We start from the raw sequence: 12,199 nt of genomic DNA on the forward strand, positions 1-12,199 counted from the left end.
TATTTCTCTGTATTTACTAAGTTTTAAATCATCAAACTCAATCATCCTCATCAAATTTATGCCTCAACAATCGACCAACGCTGCTTCCAACTTCCACCAAGATCAGCAGATGGAGCCACCGGATCTTCACCAAGGAGCTCGACAACGCATCTTACGTTAATGAGGAGAGTCTCACTCGCAGCAGGGTGGTTGAAAGGGCGGAGCTAACTGGCCCAAGTGTCGTTTTGAACGGAAAGGATGTTCCGGAAAAATATCAAACTTGCAAAACATTAAAGAAGGAGCATGAACAATTTTCTGCATTTTTGTTTCTCTCTGTTTTTGTCTCTCGTTTAATAAATTAGGGACAGCGCGAACGCAGTCCCAGCTACCAAAAATTATGCACCCCAAGCAACCGCAATTTGCGGATGTGGCGAACGTCAACCCCTCGAAGTGCAATGAGAGGTCTCTGCTCGGGGGAGCCTCCTTGGTGATCAAGGCGTCCCCAGTGCCAGGTAAGTATGCGATATAAAGTTTCGTAAATATAATCCTTCTTTATATTTTATAGGCATAGTGGTAGTAGTTATGCTTAACACGCTGACATATGAATTGTATTTAGTAATTAAGCCTTTCGTGGGTAGTGGCTTTTTTTGTCTAAATGCGCAGTGGCTAGCTTCCTTAGCCACCTGTATTGATTGAGCCTGAAATGCACAAAAATCATTACAGATGGCAGCGCTAATCGAATTATGGTCTGATGGAGTGCTGAAGTTGTATATTCACTGCATGTAAGTACCGCAAATTGAAATGTTATTATTTTAAATAATATTTCTAATTTATGCAAAATATTTTGACAGTTTTAATGTATATTTTTCTATCATTTAAATAAAGTAAACTAATTCACAAGCAAAAAGAATTAGTTTTTTGGATGTGGATGCAAGGTCTATCCATTGGCCTTTTAGGGCAGTAATACTAATGTTGCTAATCCCGCACTGCCATGTTTGACAGTTTTATGTTTCTGTAGTTGTGCCAAATATAAACAAAATTTATTTATAACATGTGTTGAGGTTTTGGGCTTGATTTCAATCTCAGTAAGGTACTCTCATTTCTTTATTTCAACCAAGTCAAAAATCAAGCCATTGATGTATTAATGGAAAATTCAAAGGACGCTCTTCTTTCAAACAGTATATGATTATACATATAAAAAAAACATAAAAAGAGCTTGCCAGTTTGAAATATTTACTGGAAAAATTGGTGACACTACTGAAAAAAACTTGTTGGCACTCTAAGGCCGTATCACACGGGTTTGTTTCACACGAATAGCTGTTTCGGACAATTTTTCTGCCTGGTTTACTACTGAAAGAAAGGCATGCGACTTTTTCCTTCCTTTCCAAAAGAATTGCAAGTTGTTCATTTTCAACCAATCAGCTATCAGCTTGTTTGTAATGGGGTACCACTTTGCCCCAAAGCGATGTATGGTGATTGGCTGTTGTGACAAAGCAGAAAAATTGTTCCAAACAGTTGTTCTTCCGAAACAAACCGACATGTGATAACAGCCTTAGCCAACCAATTTTTGGTAAAGATCATGAATTATTTGTGGACAATTACCAGTTACAGTCTTTTTATATTTCTGGAGACTCAAAAGATATTCGCATATGGAACTGTAAACATGATTAGGATACATTTTCCGAAAAACTTAAAATCCGAGAAATTGATGAAAAGAGGAGAACTTGGGCATCAAGTGAAGATAATATAATATGCCTGAGATGGAAGGATAAATGCGATATGTGCACATTTTCATGTTTAGAAAATGCAACGAATGTCATCTATATTGAGAGAAAACAAAGGAATGGTGAAGTAATAAACTTAGCATGCCCTCAAGCAATAACAGACTATAAGAAAAATATGGCAATAACATACTATAACTTAAAAATATGGCCTTTGTAGACAGGTTTGAACACTTGAAAAGCCTGTTCAAAATTAACAGGAAAAGTTACAAATGGTGGCACAGAATTGTTTTTCACATTATAGATGTTTCAGTTATATAGATGTTTCAGCATTCATAACTTACAACATGCATCCACATAAATGCGGTGAATTTAAAATCATCAAAGATTTTCAAAGAGAAGTGATCCGAGGACTACTATTGATGGGTGAAAAAAACAAAAAACTCAAAAAAGCACAAGCCATACGTACCAGCAGATGAGCGCACAGAAGATGCAGAACATTTATTTCCATACCTCAAGGAAAGCGGTTTTTGTTATTTAATTTGATTTTTTTATGTGTTTATGGATTTTAGTGATATAAATTTTATTGTATCTCATATTTTATACCTTCACACATGCATGACATCTTATATCATTATCCAATTGATCAGTTACTTCATCTTAGACTTCATCATCTCCTTTTATTTCATAAGTCTGCTCTTCAGAAGTCAAACAACAAAAATCAGCGTTATATTTACAATTTTTTTTTTTTTTTTTTTCCACAGGACTAGTTTCGATGGTTTTACCGAAATACCATGGTTCGGTAAAACCATCGAAACTAGTCCTGTGAAAATTTTGTAAATATAACGCTGATTTTTGTTGTTTGACTTCTGAATTATTATTTATTCGGCGTGTTATTGTGTCTTAAGTCTGCTCTTGTTTCAAACTTATGATTGCATAGAATTAATGTGTGGATTGAACTGTAACTTCTTTTTAACTATCGTGTGTCTGGCGTTAATAATCTATCCAGATTGTTCGCCATAATATTTACCATTACCAAGGTCAACGTATACTCAAAGGCTCCAAGACTGAACGAAATTTCGATTCCCAGTTTTCAGTGCCTTTCGCGAAATTCATCACTAGGTGGTGCTCGCATTCTACTACACTTATATATATGTTCTCTAATTGTAATGCGGCTCGTTATTAACAAGAAGGGTATTTTATTAAAACATGCCGCTGTAAAAATAGCAACATTGAATGGTATGTTGTTGCGTGCTATAATGCAAAGTTTTTCTTGACAAGCCTTTCATTGAATCAGTCTCCATTGCAAAGCAAGAAACCGCTTCATTGTCAAATTAAATCCGACAAGGATTCCGCAGACACAATCTCATAACTACTTTATGAAAACTTTTTTCTACTGTTTCTACTTCAGTAGTGGTAGCTACAGGCAGTTATAGTTATCTGATCTATATACCGTTGCCGTGTTTTATGCGTATAATATTGTCTTCCCAATATAATTTAGGTTGGAAATATTCAAAATTATCAGTGCAACACAAAATTAAACTGCAGAATCTCATAAAGATTCCTGGAACTTTTCGAGACAATCAAATGGACGGAGCTTGTCCTTCTCTTCGCTTAGAGAAACAACTGCAGAGAACAGATTAAAATGCGTTTTTTCTCGTTCGATTATTTAAAACATTCGATAACACAGCTGATTTTAAAGCCCAGAAAAAACTATGAAATAAAATGTTATTGAGGGAAAATGGAACATGAAAACTAACCTACTCATTAGATATTCATTTTAAAGTGTGCCTTTCCCTCACTAGATGACGCCATATGGCGTTGAGTTGGCCTTGAGTCAACCCAAAGCCAACTTATACTCAAGGCTCGCCACACCAAGGCCAACTTATACTCAAGGCCTGGCAGACTGAGCGAAATTCCGGTCCCCAGTTTTCAGTCGCTTTCGCGAAATTCATCACTAGGTGGCGCTCGCTTTCTGCTACACTTCTGCTATACCTTTCTCTATTTGTAATGTGGCTTGTTATTAACAAAAAGTGTATTTTATTAAAACGTGCCTCTGTAACTAATAGTAACATAGGATGGTATATTGTTGCGTGCTATACTGCAAAGTTTCTTTCCTTTAAAAAAAAATGTTTACGATTGTATTGAAATAATTATTTGCAACATATAACTGTTGGACGGATAGCATTTCCATCAGTTTCATGTAATACAGATTTAATACAAATACAGAATACAAAATTTCTTAAACAAAAGCCATCATCACGTAAAATTTTAAAGCTCGTAATTCGTAAACACCGTACTGCTAATCGGGAATCTCCTTCGCCGCCCAAGGACTCTAATAAAGCTGTTTTATCACAGAAAGTTGCTTTTCCTGTGACTAACGATCCGATCGATTTTCCTGAACTCTCAGAAATGGACTTAACAAAATTAAAGGTGTTGTTAACAGATTACCTACGTTTTCAAGAAGCAATTCAAGAAAAAGAAGTCTACTGCGGAAAAACTCCAGCTGGCACTATGCTTAGTCGAAGTTCTCGACGGCATGGATTATTAATTCTCCATTTTCTTCTGTAAGAAGAACAATATACTTACTTTTAGATTCAATAGATGGTGCCTTTTCTTCATCTTTCATGATGTCTCGCTTTGCTCCGCCCAGATTAGTTTGTTGCCCTCCTTCTTCTGCTTATCTCGGGTTTCTCTTCAGAGACTTTCCGGCGCCCGGCATTATGTATAAACATAATGCGCCTTCGGGCTTTATTTCGAGAACCGACGGAGAAAACTCAGAATACACTGCATAAACAAAGTTGAGAAGGCGGAACTGCGTTACGTTCATAAATGGGTGGGACTAAGCTTTTGACCTCTCAAATGCATTCTCGCATTTACGCTACTCGTACTTTCTATTTTCTCCTAAAAAGAACAATAATGAATTGTTTATTATTGTAAATTAGCATCAAATTCTTTATTTTAAATTTATATTTCTAACAGTTAAGCTAAAGATTTACTGAAAATAAGTATAATAAATTGTTTATATTTAAAATTACCATGTTACAGTAAGCAAGCGGATTCTACCAATTATTAAAACGGTAAACAACGTCACGGTCTCTTTTATTTGTATTCCATACAGCATCAGTATTTTCAAAGATTTTTAACATTTATACAAATAAAAAAAAATTTTTTTTTAATTTAAATTCATGTTGTGGAACATTTGTTCATGTTAAATTCTTGTTGCGGAATTTTATCATTTTTACAAATTATCTTATTGCTATGTAACGACATAATCCACTACATACCAGCAATCTTCATTATTTTCTAAAATATTAAACTTAAGAAAAGTGTGGTTTATTTTTATTGCACAGGAACATCACACCCAGCTTTCATGTAAGTTTCTTAAATTCCTAAATAATGTCATATTCTCTGTAGGCATACTAATTCTATACATTAATAAATAAAAAATCTAATTTCTCCCACAATGAAAGAAAATAAACACTACAAATTTGGAACATGAAGCAATGCTTCACACATATATCAATGAACTCATATTATCAAGTGCAATTACGATAGCAAACACTAAGTATTAAAATAATGAGGTAAAAGTTACTTATAGGATCAAACTTTACAGTTTTGCTACTGTTGAGCAGATTGTTGGACTATCGATATTTGTTGTAAATCGGAAAGCACTATCAACATATCAATACCAAACAATTAAAAATACAATTTAAATAAAAAAAAAATAGCTCTGACATATAATTTACAATTAAAATACAAAAACGATATATTAAACATTGCACATAAAATACCTTACATTACTGCTCAGCATCACACACAACGATAGGTTTTCGCTCAAAAAACATCAAAGAATTGCACAAACTCGGTGACAGCAATCTATTTTCACTTAAAAAAAATCAAAGACTTGCACAAACTCAACATTGCGCTCAGCCTTGGCTTTCTCTGTAAACATCGAGCTTTTTTCACTTAAAAAACATCAGAGAATTAAACAAACTGGGCAACATGCAGAACCAAAATTGGGTTTGCCCATGTACACATCGATCTATTTTCACTTTAAAAATTTTCAGAGAATTGTACAAACTCGGCAATGCGCACTACATTGGCTTTGCCCCTGTAGACATAGATCTATTTTCACTTAAAAAAAATCAAAGAATTACACAAACTCATCATCGCGTACTACTTTGGCTTTCGCCATGAACACATGGATCTATTTTTCACATAAAACACCATCAGAGAATTGCACAACTTCTGCAATGCACACTACATTGGCTCTGCCCATGTACACATCGATCTATTTTCACTTGAAAAAGATCAGAGAGTTGCACAAAGTCGGCATAGTGCACAGCCTCGGTATTGCGCACTACCTTGGCTTTGCCCCTCTACAAAGCGATCTCTTTTCACTTAAAAAAATCAGACGACATCTGCTTTCATTTAAAAGAAAAAAAAAAAAAAAAAAAAAAAAAAATCAGACAATTGCACAAACTCATGTATAACCAACTTCATTGATTCGAGTTGTAAAAAAAAATGTTTCCAGAAAAATGACACAAAATGAAAATAAAGCTAAAACAATAAAGTAATTACCGAGCATCCAAACTGTCATGATTGAGAAGCACCTGATATTTTACCTAAGTCAATAATAATAAAAGAAACTTATCTTCGGCCCTCTTTTTTGGTCGAATATATTGCAATCAAACTTTTTTCCATACACCAGTCAAACACGGCTTTTTTACCTCCAACTGATACTTCATATATACATGATATAACTCCAACTTTTCTCTCCAACTGATAAAAGAAAATCCAGATTCAGATAATCATCTATTCTTGCAGAAAGCACCTAATCAGACACACTCATCAATAATCAAAACGTTCTTTAAGCAAAAGAATTCTTTTCTGTATTTTGAGCAGTTACGGTTATAATTTTTAAATCATGCATTCAATATTTTCAATCGTTTGGTATCTTAATAATACATTTTTGGGAGATAAAGCGTTGCGCTAAATGCTAAGAGTACCACAGAACACACAAAAGTAGATTTATAATTTAAAAAAAAATCTCATGCAGAACATTATAAACCTAACCTTTCAACTCAGTTAAAATACAGTCAAAAGTCGTTAATCCGGACTCGTCGGGACTTCGGCGATTCCGGGTTATTGATTTTTACAGATTATAGATCATCAGTTTAAATCTCATAAGATGGCATGCAGAAATTCTAAAATTAAAAATATAAAACCGTAATTTATGAAATAAAGAAGAAATTATGATCTAAAGGGTATCAAAATTTACAAAAAAAAAAAAAAAAAAAAAAAAAGCTTAATATTTATTTGTTTACTTTATTAAACATTTCTTTCAATGTAATTTGTTTAAGTTGCTTCGTTTTATGTGATAATACTTTCTCTTTAATTCTATAAACAGATATAATTTCTTGTTCAGTTAGAAAGTTCCGCTGTTCAAGTTCCGTTAATTGCTGTGCCGAGAATACCGACTAACTTGCCAATCGAAATTTTTTTGTTTTCACTAACCTCTCTGTCACATTCTTCATGTCTTTATCCATTTTTTGCAGCAGTTCCACATTTGTTTGATGGACATCAAAACATACTTTCGTTTTGTAGATCCTTTGGAAGTTCCAGCATCGGACATTCTATTTGACATAATCGAAAGTTCAAGTTTACTTTTATAAAATTGCTCTTACAGTCTGCAAAAAATAATAAGCGGGATTCAATTCGAAGATTAAGGAACAACGTAATCATTAACATTAACTGAAATAGATAATTATATAATTTTAGCTTACACCGTCCGTTATACATTAAACGCGCAGGCGAAAACGTATTCTGAACTTGCGCACACGCATATGCGCAGTCGTGAAGGTCTTATGCACACGCGCGAAATGCCTGTGCGCATGTGCCAACGCGGCGCATGCGCAGAAAGTTTTTAGCTTTGAGGTCCGGTTTATAGATAATTTCGGATTATGGTTGTCAGAATTAACGACTTTTGACTGTATAATTTAAATTTTCTATAGCATACCTATAACTTCTTTTTAAGTGATGTAGCCAATATTACATCATAAGAAGGCATATATAAACCTAAGACAAGTAAACAACATGTCGAATGGTGCAGCGTATCCTAGAATTGCAAAGTTGCATCCTGCAATAGTTCAGTATAACCATAGTGCCTAAGCCTGAATTTACACTTAGCATCAGTATCTGAACATAAAACTATATCAACATTTTTTCGATATTAAGAGCCGTTTGATAAGGTGTGGCACCCTGGCCTTCATATCAAATTTTATTGGATACAATTTCCCACCAGATTTAATTCTGCTCATTTCCAGATTTCTTTCTAATAGAACATTTCAGGTCCACATCAAAGATAATCTTTCAAATATCAAATCTACCAAAGTGGGAGTGGCTAGAGGTTATAGCCACTGTGCACATAAGACATTTAGCTTACCTGTTAGGACAAAATTAATTAAACATATTATGACAATTTTTATGAGAAATTAATATTTATGCGAATAACAATAATTATGATAATTAAGTACAAAATGTTTGAGTAATAAAGTAATAATTATAAAATAATTGTACAATATCATTGTTGTACTTACTGAAAGATTTTTAAATAAAAAGTTTGCAAAATAGTTAAAATTTAATTCACCATTTAGTATGAAATTTTTCGAAACAAGTACACTTGATTGGGGGCACAGTGGGATACTTCGAACACTTGATTGGAAGCACAGTGGGACACGGCACGACTCACACAGCCATCGAGAACAATGAACTTCTTTTTTGTACAACAAAGAGTACATCTTCTGTGTAAGCCACCTTCTGTTTTTACAGCAATATGTTATGTTCTGCATCTTCTGTGCGCTCATCTGCAGGAACGTATGGCTTGTGCTTTCTTGAGTTTTTTGTTTTTTGCACCCATCAATAGTAGTCCTCGGATCACTTCTCTTTGAAAATCTTTGATGATTTTAAATTCACCGCATTTATGTGGATGCATGTTGTAAGTTATGAATGCTGAAACATCTATATAACTGAAACATCTATAATGTGAAAAACAATTCTGTGCCACCATTTGTAACTTTTCCTGTTAATTTTGAACAGGCTTTTCAAGTGTTCAAACCTGTCTACAAAGGCCATATTTTTAAGTTATAGTATGTTATTGCCATATTTTTCTTATAGTCTGTTATTGCTTGAGGGCATGCTAAGTTTATTACTTCACCATTCCTTTGTTTTCTCTCAATATAGATGACATTCGTTGCATTTTCTAAACATGAAAATGTGCACATATCACATTTATCCTTCCATCTCAGGCATATTATATTATCTTCACTTGATGCCCAAGTTCTCCTCTTTTCATCAATTTCTCGGATTTTAAGTTTTTCGGAAAATGTATCCTAATCATGTTTACAGTTCCATATGCGAATATCTTTTGAGTCTCCAGAAATATAAAAAGACTGTAACTGGTAATTGTCCACAAATAATTCATGATCTTTACCAAAAATTGGTTGGCTAAGGCTGTTATCACATGTCGGTTTGTTTCGGAAGAACAACTGTTTGGAACAATTTTTCTGCTTTGTCACAACAGCCAATCACCATACATCGCTTTGGGGCAAAGTGGTACCCCATTACAAACAAGCTGATAGCTGATTGGTTGAAAATGAACAACTTGCAATTCTTTTGGAAAGGAAGGAAAAAGTCGCATGCCTTTCTTTCAGTAGTAAACCAGGCAGAAAAATTGTCCGAAACAGCTATTCGTGTGAAACAAACCCGTGTGATACGGCCTTAGAGTGCCAACAAGTTTTTTTCAGTAGTGTCACCAATTTTTCCAGTAAATATTTCAAACTGGCAAGCTCTTTTTATGTTTTTTTTATATGTATAATCATATACTGTTTGAAAGAAGAGCGTCCTTTGAATTTTCCATTAATACATCAATGGCTTGATTTTTGACTTGGTTGAAATAAAGAAATGAGAGTACCTTACTGAGATTGAAATCAAGCCCAAAACCTCAACACATGTTATAAATAAATTTTGTTTATATTTGGCACAACTACAGAAACATAAAACTGTCAAACATGGCAGTGCGGGATTAGCAACATTAGTATTACTGCCCTAAAAGGCCAATGGATAGACCTTGCATCCACATCCAAAAAACTAATTCTTTTTGCTTGTGAATTAGTTTACTTTATTTAAATGATAGAAAAATATACATTAAAACTGTCAAAATATTTTGCATAAATTAGAAATATTATTTAAAATAATAACATTTCAATTTGCGGTACTTACATGCAGTGAATATACAACTTCAGCACTCCATCAGACCATAATTCGATTAGCGCTGCCATCTGTAATGATTTTTGTGCATTTCAGGCTCAATCAATACAGGTGGCTAAGGAAGCTAGCCACTGCGCATTTAGACAAAAAAAGCCACTACCCACGAAAGGCTTAATTACTAAATACAATTCATATGTCAGCGTGTTAAGCATAACTACTACCACTATGCCTATAAAATATAAAGAAGGATTATATTTACGAAACTTTATATCGCATACTTACCTGGCACTGGGGACGCCTTGATCACCAAGGAGGCTCCCCCGAGCAGAGACCTCTCATTGCACTTCGAGGGGTTGACGTTCGCCACATCCGCAAATTGCGGTTGCTTGGGGTGCATAATTTTTGGTAGCTGGGACTGCGTTCGCGCTGTCCCTAATTTATTAAACGAGAGACAAAAACAGAGAGAAACAAAAATGCAGAAAATTGTTCATGCTCCTTCTTTAATGTTTTGCAAGTTTGATATTTTTCCGGAACATCCTTTCCGTTCAAAACGACACTTGGGCCAGTTAGCTCCGCCCTTTCAACCACCCTGCTGCGAGCGAGACTCTCCTCATTAACGTAAGATGCGTTGTCCAGCTCCTTGGTGAAGATCCGGTGGTTCCATCTGCTGATCTTGGTGGAAGTTGGAAGCAGCGTTGGTCGATTGTTGAGGCATAAATTTGATGAGGATGATTGAGTTTGATGATTTAAAACTTAGTAAATACAGAGAAATAGTACATTCATAAAAATATATACAAGTTTCTAAATTTGTGAGAGGACGAAAGGGAATCAGAAAGTTTTTCGCGAGTCACGTGAATCCTGAAATTGGACTTCGAAAATTTTTTCATGATGCGAAAACATTTTTAAACATAGAATAAAACATTAAAAGGAATTTCTTGGGTAAATAAGTCTTAATTAAATAATAAAATAAGTGCAAAATTAATGAAATTTCAAGTGCATATACCTGCTTGATCAGGCGGAAAAGTCTATTCCTGCTTTACCAGGATTAATGAATATATACATAACGAAGAGATTACTTCCAGTTGTTATTTACCGTCCGATTAACCTGTTACCAACACTAGGCAAAATTTTCGAAAGAATTATTTATAAACGTCTGGATTCTGTATGAGCTCACTGCCTGATCAGCAGTTCGGATTTAGAACAGCCCTCTCCACCACCATGCAGCTGGTTAGGATACTGGAGTTTATTAGTTTTGCAATCCATAAACATCAGACGACAGCGTTTCTTATGCTAGGCGTGGCCAAAGCTTTTGACCGCGTCTGGCATAATGGGTTTATTTACAAAATGCTTCCTCTCAATGCCACCAGGGAGATGATTCTATTAATTTATTCTTTTATCACCACTCGCACATTTGCCATCAGATACGGTAATTTCTACTCCCCCCTCAGACAAATTCAGGCCTGCGTCGCCCAGGGCTAAAATTTACGTCCTCTCTTGTACCTGATTTACGCAATGGATTTTCCGCTTTTTGACGATAACATGAACTGCATCATAGCATGCTATGCTGATGATACAGCCATTCTGTCCTGTTCTTTAAATCCCGACAATGCAAATTAACGCATACAGGGGCACATGCGAGAAATTGAGAAATGGTATCGTACCTGGAGACCCTGTATCAACGCCACCAAATCACAGCTTTTGGTTATCGGAAGACATAGAAGGAAAAACGTACACACTGAACTCACACTATTTAATGATAAAATTCTCAAAGTTAGCAAAGCAACCTAATTAGGTGTGCGATTTAATACAACACTCACCTGGAACCGCCATATATCAACTGCTGTCGGCAAAGCAACTGGTATTGCTCGCAAACTCAACCCAATCATCAATGCATCCTCAAAACTTGATCTCTCGCGGAAAAAGCATATTTATACATCAATACTGCGCCCTGTGCTCACTTACGCTTCACCGGCCTGGTGTACAGCATCTAAGTCTGATTTCCCAAAACTCCAAACACTTCAAAATATCTTCCTTAGAAAAATCACGACGTGTCCCGATTCATCCGTAACAAGGATTTACACAAAGAAGATATCAAAACTCACATTGGACATATTAACAATAAATCTTTCAACAAAGCGATTAGCAACGAAACAGTTCAATTTGCCGATAACTTTATGAACACTTAGAAGATGATTTCAACCTCCACCCATATGCCACCCATCTATTAA

At 35.0% G+C, this 12,199-nt stretch overlaps 2 non-coding genes across 2 annotated transcripts; one reads left to right on the top strand and one right to left on the bottom strand.

The window, feature by feature from the left end:
- Positions 1-338: 338 nt before the first annotated feature.
- LOC146994460 (U1 spliceosomal RNA) lies at positions 339-499 on the bottom strand. Its single transcript, XR_015044193.1, has one exon. It is a non-coding gene; the product is annotated as a U1 spliceosomal RNA (small nuclear RNA).
- A 9,746-nt stretch (positions 500-10,245) lies between these two features.
- On the top strand, positions 10,246-10,406 carry LOC146994461 (U1 spliceosomal RNA). Its single transcript, XR_015044200.1, has one exon. It is a non-coding gene; the product is annotated as a U1 spliceosomal RNA (small nuclear RNA).
- Positions 10,407-12,199: the final 1,793 nt, after the last annotated feature.

Source organism: Stegodyphus dumicola, chromosome 11, assembly GCF_044657685.1.
Source record: "Stegodyphus dumicola isolate Sdum_Otavi_A_Nest chromosome 11, ASM4465768v1".
In the NCBI taxonomy this organism is placed as follows: Eukaryota; Metazoa; Arthropoda; class Arachnida; order Araneae; family Eresidae; genus Stegodyphus; species Stegodyphus dumicola.